Here is a 14,087-nt window from a genome sequence, read left to right as displayed (position 1 = left end):
GTCTGATCTTAACACCTCGCACACTCCCCACCTGGGGAAGACCTCCCTTACTATGAATTTGGCTGCTCTAAACGCATCAGGGTGTGAACAGGGCCCTGCTTCAATCCACCTAGAAAATGGACATACTACTACAATCATATACCTATTGCCTTGACAGATGTTGATCATATCAACATAGTCAATGTGAAGGTGCCGAAAAGGTCCTTCTGGCCGGGGTATTGTACCTCTTATCACTTTTAGAGTATGACCGGCCGTAAACTGTTGACATGTGAGGCAATTGCTGATAAAATTTGACACATGGGAGGTTAACTCGGGACAAAACCAATCTTCTCTAATTCGTGCTGCAATTATTTCCTTGCCTGTATGGGCAGGGTGATGTAATTGGCTCAAGGCGGTATTTAACAGTGCCAACGGTATTACAACTTTCCCAGTGCCACCCTGGCGCCATAGTGCGTCGGTTGGTGACATTGTGCATCCTCTTTTCACCCATACTTCTTTTTCGGCCATTGGTGCAGCCGCTTGTAGCTCCATAATCTGTGTGGCTGGGAGATGGGTGTACCCTTCTCTTATTAACATCTCCCTCGCTATTCCCCTCCCTCTCCCTCTCTGTGAGTCTGTGGGGTTCCATATCTCACCAAAATATGCAGCATATTTCGCATGTGCGTCTGCTGCTGCATTTCCTTTTGACACGTAGTCTTCTCCATTGGTGTGTGCGGTGCATTTTACTAGGGCTAGTTCTTGGGGGTCGTTTATTGCTTCAATTAGTTCAGCCAACAAGAGGGCATGTTGTACTGGAGTGCCATCAGCTCTCCTAAACCCTCTCCTTCTCCATTTTGATAGCCCTGAGTGGACAGTGGATGTAACATATGCACTGTCGGAATATATAGTTACTCTTTTATTAAAACTTTCCTTTAATGCCAATATTAGTGCAACGAGTTCCGCCGCTTGAGCAGAGTAGTGCTGTGGTAATTGTACACACTTCATAGCCACACACACCGGCGCCTCCATCATTTTTACTACTGCTGCCCCAGTCCTTCGTATCCCATCTCCTTGATCAATAGTTGATGACCCATCAATAAACAAAAGCTCACCTCCCTCTAGTGCGTTTTCTTCAACTTTCCTAGTACATGAGTATATTTCAGTTACTTGGGTGCAGTCGTGGGCGTAATCTCCCTCTTCAATTACTTCTGCTAGGAACCTTGCAGGGTTAACCGTGCTACATCTAACAATTGCCAGTTCAGCTTTAGACAAAATAATCTCATAACCTGATGCCCTCTGTGTCGTTAATGTGGACTTAGGTTTATTCAATATCGCAAATAGTGCATGTTCCACAAATAGTGTAGTTGGACACCCCATAGTTATTGCTGATGCTTTTTCTACTGCAAAAGCAGCTGCAGCAAGACCTTGTTCACAAGAGAAGTGGCCTAACATTATAGGGTCTAAGTGACCGCTGTAAAATGCTACTGGTTTATAGCCCATGCTAGTTTTTTGGGCCAATACTGCTTTCATCACTGCTGAGTCGCAATGTGAAAATATAAAGAAGCGCCGCTCATAGTCTGGGGATGCAAGTACTGGAGCAGTTGATATCGCGTCTTTTAATTCGTCAAATGCCTCCCTCATTTCCATAGTCCATCCCAACTTTTTCTCCCCTTTATTTGCTTCCTTCAAACCCTCAAGCAGGGGTCCTATGTATGAGCTGTAATCAAATACCCATGCTCTACAGTAGTTGCACAGCCCCAGAAATTGCTGCAGTTCTCTCACAGTCTGTGGCACGGGAGTGCTTGAGATGGCCTGTGCTCTTTGTGGTGCAATCCTTCTTCCATGTTGGGATATCAGTTGACCAATGTAAAGTACCTGTTCCTGACAGTATTGTATCTTTTCCATGTCTACCTTGTACCCCTTTTCTGCCAGTATCGTCAACATTTTTAAGGAGTCCTCTCTACATTTACTTTCGTTTGTACTGCAAATTATTATGTCATCCACATACTGTAACACTGTGCTTTCCACCTCAACGTTACCCAAATCCATCTGTATTACTCTATTGAAAATTGAGGGTGATTCACAATACCCCTGTGGTAATCTGGTATGTTTCCACTTTGTATTTCGGTAAGTGAAGCTTGTCAAATCTTGTGAGTCTGGGTGTAATGGTAATGAGAAAAAAGCATTTTTAAGGTCAATCACTGTAAATCGTGATGCTTCTGCTGGAATGCCACACAATATTGTGGCCGGGTTTGCTGTTACTGGATACTCTGCTTCTACTATGTTGTTGAAGGGTCTGAGGTCCTGTATGAAGCGCCAAGACCCCCCTTTAGCCTTGCGCACCGGGTACACAGCTGTGTTACATGGTGATTCTGAGGGGACCAATATGCCATTGTTTATAAGGGCCGTTATGGTTTCATATATGCCCTCATCTGCCTCTTTTGACAATGGGTACTGTTTAACTCTTGGTAGTATGGCACCTTTTTTCAATTTTATCCTTACACCCCCTATGCTTTTTATGCATCCCACGTCATAAGGGCTAATAGTCCATAATGATTTGGGCACCTTTGACATATCCTCCTTAAAAAATGGGACTGGGGTGCCTGCGGGTGCCTCAAGTGCCATTGCAATTTTCTGTGCTACTTGTTTGTGAGCCACTCTTAGCCATATTTCTACACTCATCATGAACATCATTTCATTTTCTTCCTTTTCTTCTGAGAACAGCTCTTCATCTGACACCTGGGTCAGCCTACATCCTTCTGCTAGTGCTATCACCGCCCTCCATGCTCTCCCTTCTTTATCTTGGGCGTGCACAGCAACATAATCAGCTGTTGCAATAATGCTCTCAATGTCCACTACAAACACCTTCCCTTCTAGTTCATTAACTGGTGTTTCTGGTCGGAATAGATAGGCTGCTGGTCTCCTCCATATTTTCCCTTCTATCCCTGGCATCCATGCAAATGCCATGTCAGTGCCATATTGGAATATCTCGCCATCTACTGGCTCCGCCCTAATCGCTGTCTGTCCACAGTATGCTTGCAAAATCTGTCGTGCTGCGAGCATGTTAATCCCTGGAGTAGAGCAAATTATGCCATCCTCTGTAAAGGAGATCGTCATGTTCAACCTGTTCATTATGTCCCTCCCCAGTATATTTACTGGTGAGGCACTATAATACAAGAGTGGAACTGACAGATCATAATCTCCAATAGATAAGGGAACATTATCAGTAAATGGAACCAACCCTTTAGCCCCAGAAAATCCTTGGGTGTTCATGGCTTCGCCTGACATCTTAAATTTACCTTCCCTTATGCAAGACCGGGTTGCCCCGGTGTCAACAAGAAATGATAATTTTTTGTCACCTATCGTTACCTCTATGCGTGGTTCCTCCGCACTATTAGGTGTTACTGACAGGATGGGACACACCAAGGCCGTCTGTGGGCTGGCCTATTGGGGGTACAATGATTGGCCATTCCCTGTGTAAGGGTTGTGTCCCAACACCGTCACCCCACCCAATTGTGTTCGTTCATTTTGGGGTGGTGGTTGTATTAACGCTACTTGTTGTTGTGGCGGTGGCAGGTACTGTGTTATTTGTTGTTGTGGCAGTGAATAGGTTTGTGGCTGTTGTGTTGTTTGTTGTTGTGGGTCACTCCCTTTTTGTGACGTCTGCTGTTGTTGTATGCCCTGCTGTTCTTGTAATGTCCTAGGTTGTGCTTGTTCATTCCATGCTGGTGTTCCTGGCCTGACCCTACATGTACGTGACATGTGTCCTAATAGTCCGCAGCTCCAACACACGGGTGGTTCCCTGTTTTGCCATGGGAAGCTCCCTGTGTTGTCCTGGTATACGGGTTGCCCTGTGGGGTAGTTATTTCTTAGTCCCCCAGCCTGTTGTTGGGTATTATATCCATATCCTCTCCCCCTCATAAACCCTCCTCTCCCTCTGTTATAACTATAATACCCAGTTCCTTGCATTGGGTATCCTCCTCCCATGTTTGGTGCGTGTAATTGCAGAGGCGGCACTTGCTGTATTACACCTTGTGGAGGCGTTATTTGTGCGGGATCTTGTGCAGCCACTACTTGCGTTGGGCTTTGGGCCATTGGTGTGGGCGTAGTTATTAGTGCCCCTTCCATTGTGTATTTAGTAAGTTTTTTCTGTACTAATTTGGCCTCTTCTGTTTTCCTATCCTCTTCCTTTTGTTTCATTTTTCCTTGCCATGTTCTGCAGTGATGTACTATAGTCAGTTGTATTTCTGGCCATGGTTTTGCTTCCATCCCCACTACTTTCTTTAGTTGTTTTTGAACTCCTTCTGGGAGCCCTTGTACTAGTATATGATAAAATATGGCTGGTGTTTTGTCCCATTGTTCTCTAGTTTCCATGCGCCACTTCTCTTGAACATCCTGGATATAATCAACAGGATCCTCATTTTCACCCATCTTACGGGAAGTAATGGCTCCTATGTCTGATGTGTCTGGGTACTGCACTCTCAGTGCCTGCCATAGCGCATGTCTGCAGTTTGCAAATGGTGCCCCATCATGCGATGTGTTCGTTATTGTTACCCCATGGAATCCCGCTCTTTTCCAAATGTCATCCGCTCTATCCCCTAATATTGATATTAACAGGCCCTTCACATCTCCTACTGCTAGTTTCTGTCCTGCGGTGTGTTTTTCCATTTCATATATCCACTTACCTGCACCTCCACTTAGTGATGGGAGCCTACATTTTATATTTTCCTTATCCGTATGTTTCCAAGGTACATACTGTGGTCTAACCCCTCCTCTCTCCAGCAGTGGCATTAAATTCTGTCTTGTGTCACCCTTTACGCTCCATAATGTTAAGTCTTCACACCCCTCCTCTTCCCCCATTTCTTTTACTACTTCAAATTCTTCCTTACTACCTCTGCTCCTACCTCCCTCTTCTTCCTTTCCCCTTTTTTCATCATTTCCTGTGTTCAATATGGGTATGTTTATTTGTCTGTCTTGCCTGCGACTAGGGAGGTCCCTAAGCCGACATGCATAAGGTGTAAGTTCATTCATGAAGGGCGCGAGCTTTATTCTGTGCAGAGAGCGCGCGTTAGTTGAACATGTAGGGCGTGACGTGGGAGGGTGCGATGGTGATGTGGGTGGCGTGGTTTCATTGGTTTGTGTTTCCCCTATTCTTTTCACTTCCTCCTTACTTCTCTCCAGCTCCTCCCATCTTCTACTCATCCAGGGCGAATCTATGTTTGTTCTAGTAAGGTATAGTTTATCTAAGCTTTCCCTTTCACTCTTCCTTCCATCCTTCTCCACTCCTCCTTCCTCCTCACTGCAAAAATCATTCATAAATGGCACCCCCCACTCTGCCTTTTTTCCTTTTATTGTTACTGTTTTTAAGTCTATTAGGTCTCTTTCTCCCTTTCCGTTGTTACCAACTGTCCCCCTTTGTGCTGATGTTGTTGCTACCTCTCTACTTTTATATACATCTCCCCATCTTTCACTCTCCCAACCCCTCTCTTCTCTTCCTCCTTCACTCCTCTCCTCCATTTCCCTACTATTTTCCTCCCTTTTCCTTTTCAACTCCTCCATTACTTCGTTGCTCATCTGTTCCAATATCCTTTCATCCTCTTTCTTCCTTTCCCATTTCACCCTTTCTCTTTCTACTATACTCTCTATTACCTTCCCCTCTTCATATTTCTTAGTTGCCTCTGATATTATCCTCCTCCTCCATATTTCCATTTCTTTTTCCTTTTCTTCTTCTTCCTTCTTCTTCTCTCTCAGCACTACTCTTGATACCCTATCTGCTGCTCCTTTTACCCTTTCAGCTTCTCTCTTTTGTTCCTCACTTCGTTCCCTTAATTTTTCCAATTCGTCCTTACCTTCTTTCCTTTTCCTCACTCTCTCTCTTTCCTCCCGCTCAAGTTGTTTGATCAGTTCATTCTGCTCATCCCTTAGTTCTGCTAATCTTTCCTCCAAAATCTCTTCCTTCTGCCGTAGTAGCTCCTCTCCCCTCATTTCACTCTCTCTGGCACTATCCTCGTTTGTTCTCCTTACCGCCTCCCTTTCTTCTCCAGTTAGTGAGCCTCGTAATTTCAACAATATCTGTGCAGCTATCCACTCATCGTTTCCTATCTCTACAGTCTGCTCTTCTCTAATCCTCCTGTCCCCCATTGGTATCTTCCCATGAGCCACATATGGTGGAGGGCTGTATGCCGGGTTTGAGTATCCTTCAGCCGCCCTTAACTGTCCTGCTATTTCTCCTAATTCTCTTAAAGGGTACAACCCTCCTCCCTCTGTTTTCACTCCCGGTGTTATGGGTATCCCATTGCTCGGTTCCTTTTTTATGTCGTCTGATTTATCAATCTTTTCTCCTCCCTGTCTTTCGTTCCCCGTATTCTTTGTGCTTTCGCACTCCTTTTCCCCACCCGTTCCTTCTTTCTTAATCTCCTTTTCTTCCGGTGTTTCCCCCATAGTGAACATTCCATTTGGTCCTGGTCGAGACCCCTGGAACATCCTCCATAAGTTAAACACCTCCACATGGTTTGCCAACTTCTTCCCCTTGTATGTATTGTGCAGATGGTTCAGTAGTGAATGTTGGGCATATGGATCGAAACTACCATTAGGCGGCCATGGTGTTAACATTTTGTTATCTGTACCCTGGGTCCACTCTATGCTGTACTTAATTAACTTCTCCCTATGTGGTGGCAGTGTGGTGCATATATGCTGTAGTGGGGTAGTGAGGGTGTTCCCCCACCCTCCCGACCCTCTCCCGTATGACATAAATTCACTCCCCTTGTTACCCTTCCCCTTACTAGCAGTTTACGATATACAACCTTTTATTGCTTACCTCGCCCCGCAAGTGTGGGGACTTTCGACAATCCTTTTGACAAATTATGCAATAATAATAAATATGATGTTATATTATATTCCTTCCCCTACGGCCCCCTGCGGCCGAAGCGCACGCAGCCCCCTGCGGCTGCGTACCCCTTACGATGATCTTATACAGTCGTCCTGTTTCTCCGTTCTCCTCCCCCGTTTACACTTGCCGTGGCCGGCGTTCTCCGTGCGCAGCCACGCCCCTTTCCCCTTTTTTCGATCCACTGGTTTATAGTTTATCTCCGTACCAGCTCCTTTATCATGCTTCTCTTCCCCACCACTCTCAAACCCAAAATTCCTTGTGCTCGCGATATCCTATTAAATCCCTACTGGTGACGTCACCGATTTCTTCGAGCTACTGGTATATTCTTGTTATGTTTTTTAAGTTCAAAATACACTTGCAATCTACCCCGCTAACCCTACAGCTGTCTTCCTGTCTCTCCTGGAACAAGGTAATCTCATCAATAATATAACCGGACTGCGCACGCTGCGTCGCCTCGCGTGTGATACGCCCCTTAACAGGAGGGCTTAACCAGCCAATTATCTTCCGTTTTGGGCAACTATGTAACTAGCTACCGCCCACAGGGAAACGTCATCTACCTATCGAGTTTCTTGCTCGAACAATAGGGAACCTCATCTACTCATTGATCAATAAATGTCAAGTCGTAGGAAACCACACACACCCACCCTCACACTTAGTCGCAATTTAGACCATCAGTGTCTTACGAGCGGCTGCACGTGATGTTTTCGTGCCCCGCCCCCCTCTTTCGCGTAACGTTAGCTGACTGTTACGAGTGGCTGCACGTGATGTTTTCGTGCCCCGCCCCCCTCTTTCGCGTAACGTTAGCCGACTGTTCTCGCACTCGTTTTGCTACCATTCATTCCATTAGCAACACTCAGTTAAACCTTCGCCGCACATCTCTACAATACCTCCCCCCTCCCTTATTTACTTCCTCCCCCTCCCTCACAATTTCGCATTGCTTGTTGTGCGTGTCATGCTCACCAAGTTCTCTCGATGCAGGGCCGCTCGACTGCGTGCACCCTCCAAGCGGCTCGCCACCTCCCCTCGTCTGGACCACGTCTGGACACTCGCCGACCGCGGGCGGGATACTTCTCAACCGGCTCCCGAGGGCCAATATCCGGATTGCGCTGTCCGGTCTTCTCGCGGCTCCGCGATGGTCCTGTAGTCCTCAGAAGGGGGCAACGGCAGAGGGGGCCGCGCCGCCGGGCCTCCTCGCAACGGGAGTGCCTGGAAAAACTAAAAATAAAAGTTGATCTTAAACAGATCTCAGCAGTGCCTCCAACTTGTCGGGGGGAAATTCTGCCGGGGTCGGCCGGGCCGTCCGCAGACCTCCGGGCAGGGAGGCCCCAACTCCTCCCGTATATCCCAGATGAGATAGAGTATGAGACACACACAAGGAGCAAGGCGACTCTGCTGTTTATTTATACAAAACGGCAGGGATGGGTCAAGGAGCGTACGCGTCCGTCCTGACACACACACAATCGTGGGGCTCGCAGGCCCTTTTTACTGCATTATGACGCGCTACTTGCGTCACTTCAGAAAGTTAACAAAAAACCTATCGCCACTCTTAATTGGTTGCTCGAGTGGTAGGGTTAGTATAGTACACATATAGAGAATGATATTAGTGGACAAGGTGTAGTCAGGTGGTATATCTGGGTTGTCCCTACAATTAGATACATAAGAATTGTTACATGAAGACTCCTGAGGATTGGCTATTATTACTGACGTCTGAGATAAGAGCCCCATGTTCTAATTGGTGCACTCGTGAGCTTCCCAGCCTGGGACCACCGTTGTTCCCAGCTCTCGGTGTACCTGTGTTTGCAACAATGTTTCAATATGGGTACGTGCAGACAATGTGAGGATTTATTCATAGGTGGAAGGCTGACCGCTCCCACTGTAGCAGGTGTCCATTGAGCCTTTCAAGTGTCTCGGCCTGTGTCTCGTAGTGAGGGACCCAGACGCCTTTTCTCTCCTGGGTTTTGGCATCTCGTCAGATTCGGCTTGGTCACGTGAGGCGGGACCGTGTTTGAGGCAGAATTCTGCACAATTAATATTGCTTTTCCACTGTGTGTCTGGTTTAATTTGTAGATATGACTTTAACGTTGGTACGCGGAGTGCGAGGTTGCAACATCGTGCCTTTGATGATTTGTTCTTGGATGTGGGTTTGCAACATTGCGACCTTGGCTGGTTGCTCCACCGGGTTCTTTCTGCAGGATCAGCAACCTGACTCTTGCTTTGTTAATGTCCATGGGAGCTCTTGTTTGAGGCCTACTCGGGCCTGGTGCTTAAGTAGTCTGTTTGGTGCATAGGTGCTTTAGATTATAGTAGCATACATTTCCATGACCAGTATCGTGTTTCCATTATACCTCTCATGGTGGTAACGGGTTTCAAGGGAAGCGTGAGCAAGCGTTATAGATGAGTTCATGATGCATCTTGCGTTTCTGCATTCTGAAAGCCTATGTAAAAATAATAAAGATGCACGTCCGTGAATATGCCTGTCGCCTACGTCAGAGCACTGAGTATGTTCTTCGTGTAGATTGGTGTGGAAATGTTAAGTGTGTATACTTGTACAGATGTGCTTCCCTTTGTCTAGGTCGTCATGGCATCTCTAACGACGTGTGGTTTTTAGTCTAGCTGATCCGAGCCGCAGGTGTCGGCATGGCCAGTGCGGGCTGCTGGGCAGGCAGGTGGACACATCCGTATGTTCCTGTACCAGGGTACCTGGTCGTCTGGTAAATGCACAAACTCTTCTCGCGGCGGGTGTCTGGGCCGTGACCCTCTAGGCCAAGCGCGAGAGGTGAAGGACGGGAGCCTGTTCTTCCATTCTCCCACTTCAATCTGATTAGCGGTTTCGCCCATATAGGATCTCCCCATGTGTATATCTAAAACATATGATTTAACAGTGCACATTCTTTTCACAATTTCAGAATAGTGCATTGTGGTACCTGTGGTTTGATGTTAATTTCGCCTCTCTCATCTGTTTAACTTTCATCTGATTAGCGATTTCGCCCATATATAGGATCTCCCCATGTGTATATCTGAAGCATATGTTTTAACATTGCAGTATTCAATAATATTTTTCTATGCAACAAATTATAATTGAACAAAATAGAAAACAGGAAAAAAACATTTTTGTAATTAATGAAAACATTTGCAATATTCATAACAAGAGTCCTGTATATTATCATTTTTTTGGTTTTGTTTCTGCTATTTCTCTGCTACTTCTCCAGCATCACAAAAAGTGAATCATTTCATTGTCTGAATTTAATCCATGTTCCAATGTTTGAAAATGACAGATTAATCTGGCTTCTTCTTGCCTTAAGCAAAGTTCTTGATTTCCTCCTCGTTTGCCCATTTTGATTCTTTTCAGTCCAATAAATCTAATGTCTTTTTTATTATGCATTTGGTGTTGGTTTTGCCAATGAACAGATAACGGGAGGTTTTTGTCTTGACTTCCTATGGCTGAAATATGTTCTCTAATTCTAGTTCTTAACTCCCGAATGGTGCTCCCAATGTAGAGCAGATTACAGACACATATCACTGCGTAGACCACATGTTTGGATCTACAATTAATTTGTTCCCTAATCTTTGTTTTGACACCTTCTTGGTTCGTAAAAGTAACTGTTTCTTGTAGTGCATAGTGGCACATCGAACAGAAGCCACATTTCCTGAAACCTGACTGTGGTTGTCGTAACCATGTTTGTGATCTTGTTTCTTCTTCTTCCTCTTCGGACATCATAGAAGGACTCAACATGTTTTTCAGAGTTCTGGCTTTCCTATAAATTATTGTTGGATAATCTTGTATGTGTTTCTCGATATGTGGGTCTAGTTTTAATAGATACCAGTTCTTTTTTAGGACTTTTTTAATTTCTTTGTTGTTTGCACAATATGCTGTAATAAAATGAATAGTATCATCTGGTTGTGTACTTTTGCTGCTTTGAGATAATGTTGATTGTCTGGTCATGTTTTTGGCTTTCATTTTTGCAGTTTTAATTGATTTTTGTGAGTATCCTCTGACCTTAAATCTGTCTGATAACAGTTGACATTCACTCTCAAAATCTGATAATTCTGTGCAATTACGTCGTGCTCTAATGAACTCTCCTTTCGGAATGTTGTAGATAACCGGTTTATGGTGGCAGCTAGTCGCATACAATGTTGAATTGACTTCCGTCTCTTTTCTGAATGTTTTTGTGTGTAATTGTCCTGTGGATACAAAGATGGTTAGATCCAAAAAGTTAATTTGCGTTTTGCTGCTTTGCCCAATAATTCTAGGCCAAACTCATTGTTATTTGCTTGGTTTAGTAAAGACTCCAGTTCTTCCGGTGTACCGTTCCAAATAATTAGTACATCATCGATGTACCTTAGCCATTTGATTATTTTGTTCTTGAACTCAGGTATTTGGTATATGTGTAGGTCTTCGAACATTCCCATTACAATGTTGGCAAGGGCTGGGGCATATTTAACGCCCATTGCGACTCCACATATTTGTCGAAAAAACTGATTATTAAAAATGAAAACATTATTCTCTAAAGTTGTCATGAGCATTTCTTTAAGCATGCATGCAGAGTTGAAAAATGACGCAGATCTATTTTTGAAAGTATAGTCCATTGCCTCCAGGGCCAATTCGTATTTAATAGATGTATATAGAGCCTTGACGTCCCATGTTGCTAATAAGTATGTATCTTGCCACTGAATTTCTTCTACAATTTTAATGGCATCTGTTGTGTCTTTCAGATATGCCTGTATTTTAGGTACTTCAGGTCTTATTATATTGTCAATATATTCTGCTATAGGTTCTGTCGCCCAACCTATGCCACTTACAATAGGCCTTCCTTCTGGGATAGTGTCAGATTTCTACAGGCATACTTTCAAAAATAGATCTGCGTCATTTTTCAACTCTGCATTCATGCTTAAAGAAATGCTCATGACAACTTTAGAGAATAATGTTTTCATTTTTAATAATCAGTTTTTTCGACAAATACGTGGAGTCGCAATGGGCGTTAAATATGCCCCAGCCCTTGCCAACATTGTAATGGGAATGTTCGAAGACCTACACATATACCAAATACCTGAGTTCAAGAACAAAATAATCAAATGGCTAAGGTACATTGATGATGTACTAATTATTTGGAACGGTACACCGAAAGATCTGGAGTCTTTACTAAACCAATCAAATAACAATGAATTTGGCCTAGAATTTATTGGGCAAAGAAGCAAAACGGAAATTAACTTTTTGGATCTAACCATCTTTGTATCCACAGGACAATTACACACAAAAACATTCAGAAAAGAGACGGAAGTCAATTCAACATTGTATGCGACTAGCTGCCACCATAAACCGGTTATCTACAACATTCCGAAAGGAGAGTGTAACGCTCACCTGATTCCCGTAGAGGCGCCGGTCTTGACTGGGCGTATACCGTATCTTCAAAGGTGATGTGTAACACACGGCTGGCTCTTTGGGCTGGACCTCTGTGCACTGTATGTCTGACTCGAAGGGTAAGATGTCTTAGGTAAGTGAACGCCGTGCTCTCCATCTGCCTCGGGGCAGGGTGCTGTAACCAGTTTCTTCACTGGATAAGGGGAGCAGGCCTCTTGACTTCAGAGGACTGCTGTCCGTCGTTTACTGCACGAACGGTAAGTTTCGAGTAATTCTAATGTCTTTAAAGTCTTTAGTAATGATGTCTCTTGTTTTGCAGGGTTCCGGCGATGGCGGATGACGGGCTGAAGTGAGTTGACGATGGAGCCCGTGTGATGAATAGAAGCGCCTGGAAGCACGTAAGTAAGCGCTTGTTGCCTGCTTCACGATGCGCTCTAACTGTCTTTTTATTTTGCAGGTACAAGTTCGGAGCGGCTGCAGGGTGCCGGAATACCCACTGGGCTAGATGTGGAAAGGAGTAATGGCACGTGAGTATTAAAGTTCCCCAATGTCTTTAAACGCACCTTGTTTTGTCTTTCAGATGCGGGATGCAGCGCCGAAGGCCTCCGGAGCGTGCAAAGAGTTGGTAAGCTTTTGTCTTTCAGATGCCGGAATGCAGTGTGAAGACCTCCGGAGCGCACGAAGAGTAGGTAAGCCTTTGTCTTTCAGATGCCGGAATGCAGCGCGAGGCGTTGGTGACAGCCGATGGACCAGGTAAGTGAAGAGCTGTCACTGAAGACCGTAATGCTAACCTGTTCTTTCTTGTCTTTATAGGTGTTGCTGAAGACTGGATTCAGGATGGTAAGCCTTTTTCCTTAGGCCCAGGATCAGATGCAGAAGACACGATGAGCGTTCTGCTGCAGAGGATGCAGAATAACGCAAAGCAAGATTCATCCATCGGGTGTGGTTTAAATAGCCTCCTGTAGTGCTTAGGTGTCTCCTTCCACAGCCACGCCTAGGTAAGAAAAGAGTTCCTGCTTTCCAGAAGAGTTCCAGTGTTCTGAACCTAGGGAGTGGCTCCTGCCCCACCCAACAGGAAAAGTAGTTCCAAACAGAAGAGGATCAGAGGCTCAACTGGCAGGCAAGTAAGCAGCATGGTCTGCTGCAGGTAAGTCCACCCAAGCATTATGAGCCCGGCGCTTCCAGCGCTGGGACTGGGCATATTTATGAGCCTGGTGCCACTGGCGCCAGGACTGGGTCCAAAAGGTCCCAATTGGGACTGGTTGGCACTCGGAACCTGGGTTATGGATCTGCTTCCAAGGGAGTTGGGCAAACCCTGACCTTTTGGAAGCAGAGATCATGACAGAGAGTTCATTAGAGCACGACAAATTATCAGATTTTGAGAGTGAATGTCAACTGTTATCAGACAGATTTAAGGTCAGAGGATACTCACAAAAATCAATTAAAACTGCAAAAATGAAAGCCAAAAACATGACCAGACAATCAACATTATCTCAAAGCAGCAAACGTGCACAACCAGATGATACTATTCATTTTATTACGGCATATTGTGCAAACAACAAAGAAATTTAAAAAGTCCTAAAAAAGAACTGGTATCTATTAAAACTAGACCCACATATCGAGAAACACATACAAGATTATCCAACAATAATTTATAGGAAAGCCAGAACTCTGAAAAACATGTTGAGTCCTTCTATGATGTCCGAAGAGGAAGAAGAAGAAACAAGATCACAAACATGGTTACGACAACCACAGTCAGGTTTCAGGAAATGTGGCTTCTGTTCGATGTGCCACTATGCACTACAAGAAACAGTTACTTTTAAGAACCAAGAAGGTGTCAAAACAAAGATTAGGGAACAA

General features: G+C 44.8%; 1 protein-coding gene across 3 annotated transcripts in view; it reads right to left on the bottom strand.

Moving 5' to 3' along the window:
* Window positions 1-14,087, bottom strand: part of THADA (THADA armadillo repeat containing) — a 2,999,906-nt gene that overhangs the window by 893,528 nt on the left and 2,092,291 nt on the right. The gene's annotated exons all lie outside the window — the stretch shown is intronic.

The sequence above is a fragment of the Ambystoma mexicanum genome, chromosome 4q, assembly GCF_040938575.1.
Source record: "Ambystoma mexicanum isolate Mex_15411 chromosome 4q, UKY_AmexF1_1, whole genome shotgun sequence".
NCBI classification, from domain to species: domain Eukaryota; kingdom Metazoa; phylum Chordata; class Amphibia; order Caudata; family Ambystomatidae; genus Ambystoma; species Ambystoma mexicanum.
Note: the sequence above shows the minus strand (reverse complement) of the source record. Positions and strands in the feature narration are given on the sequence as shown.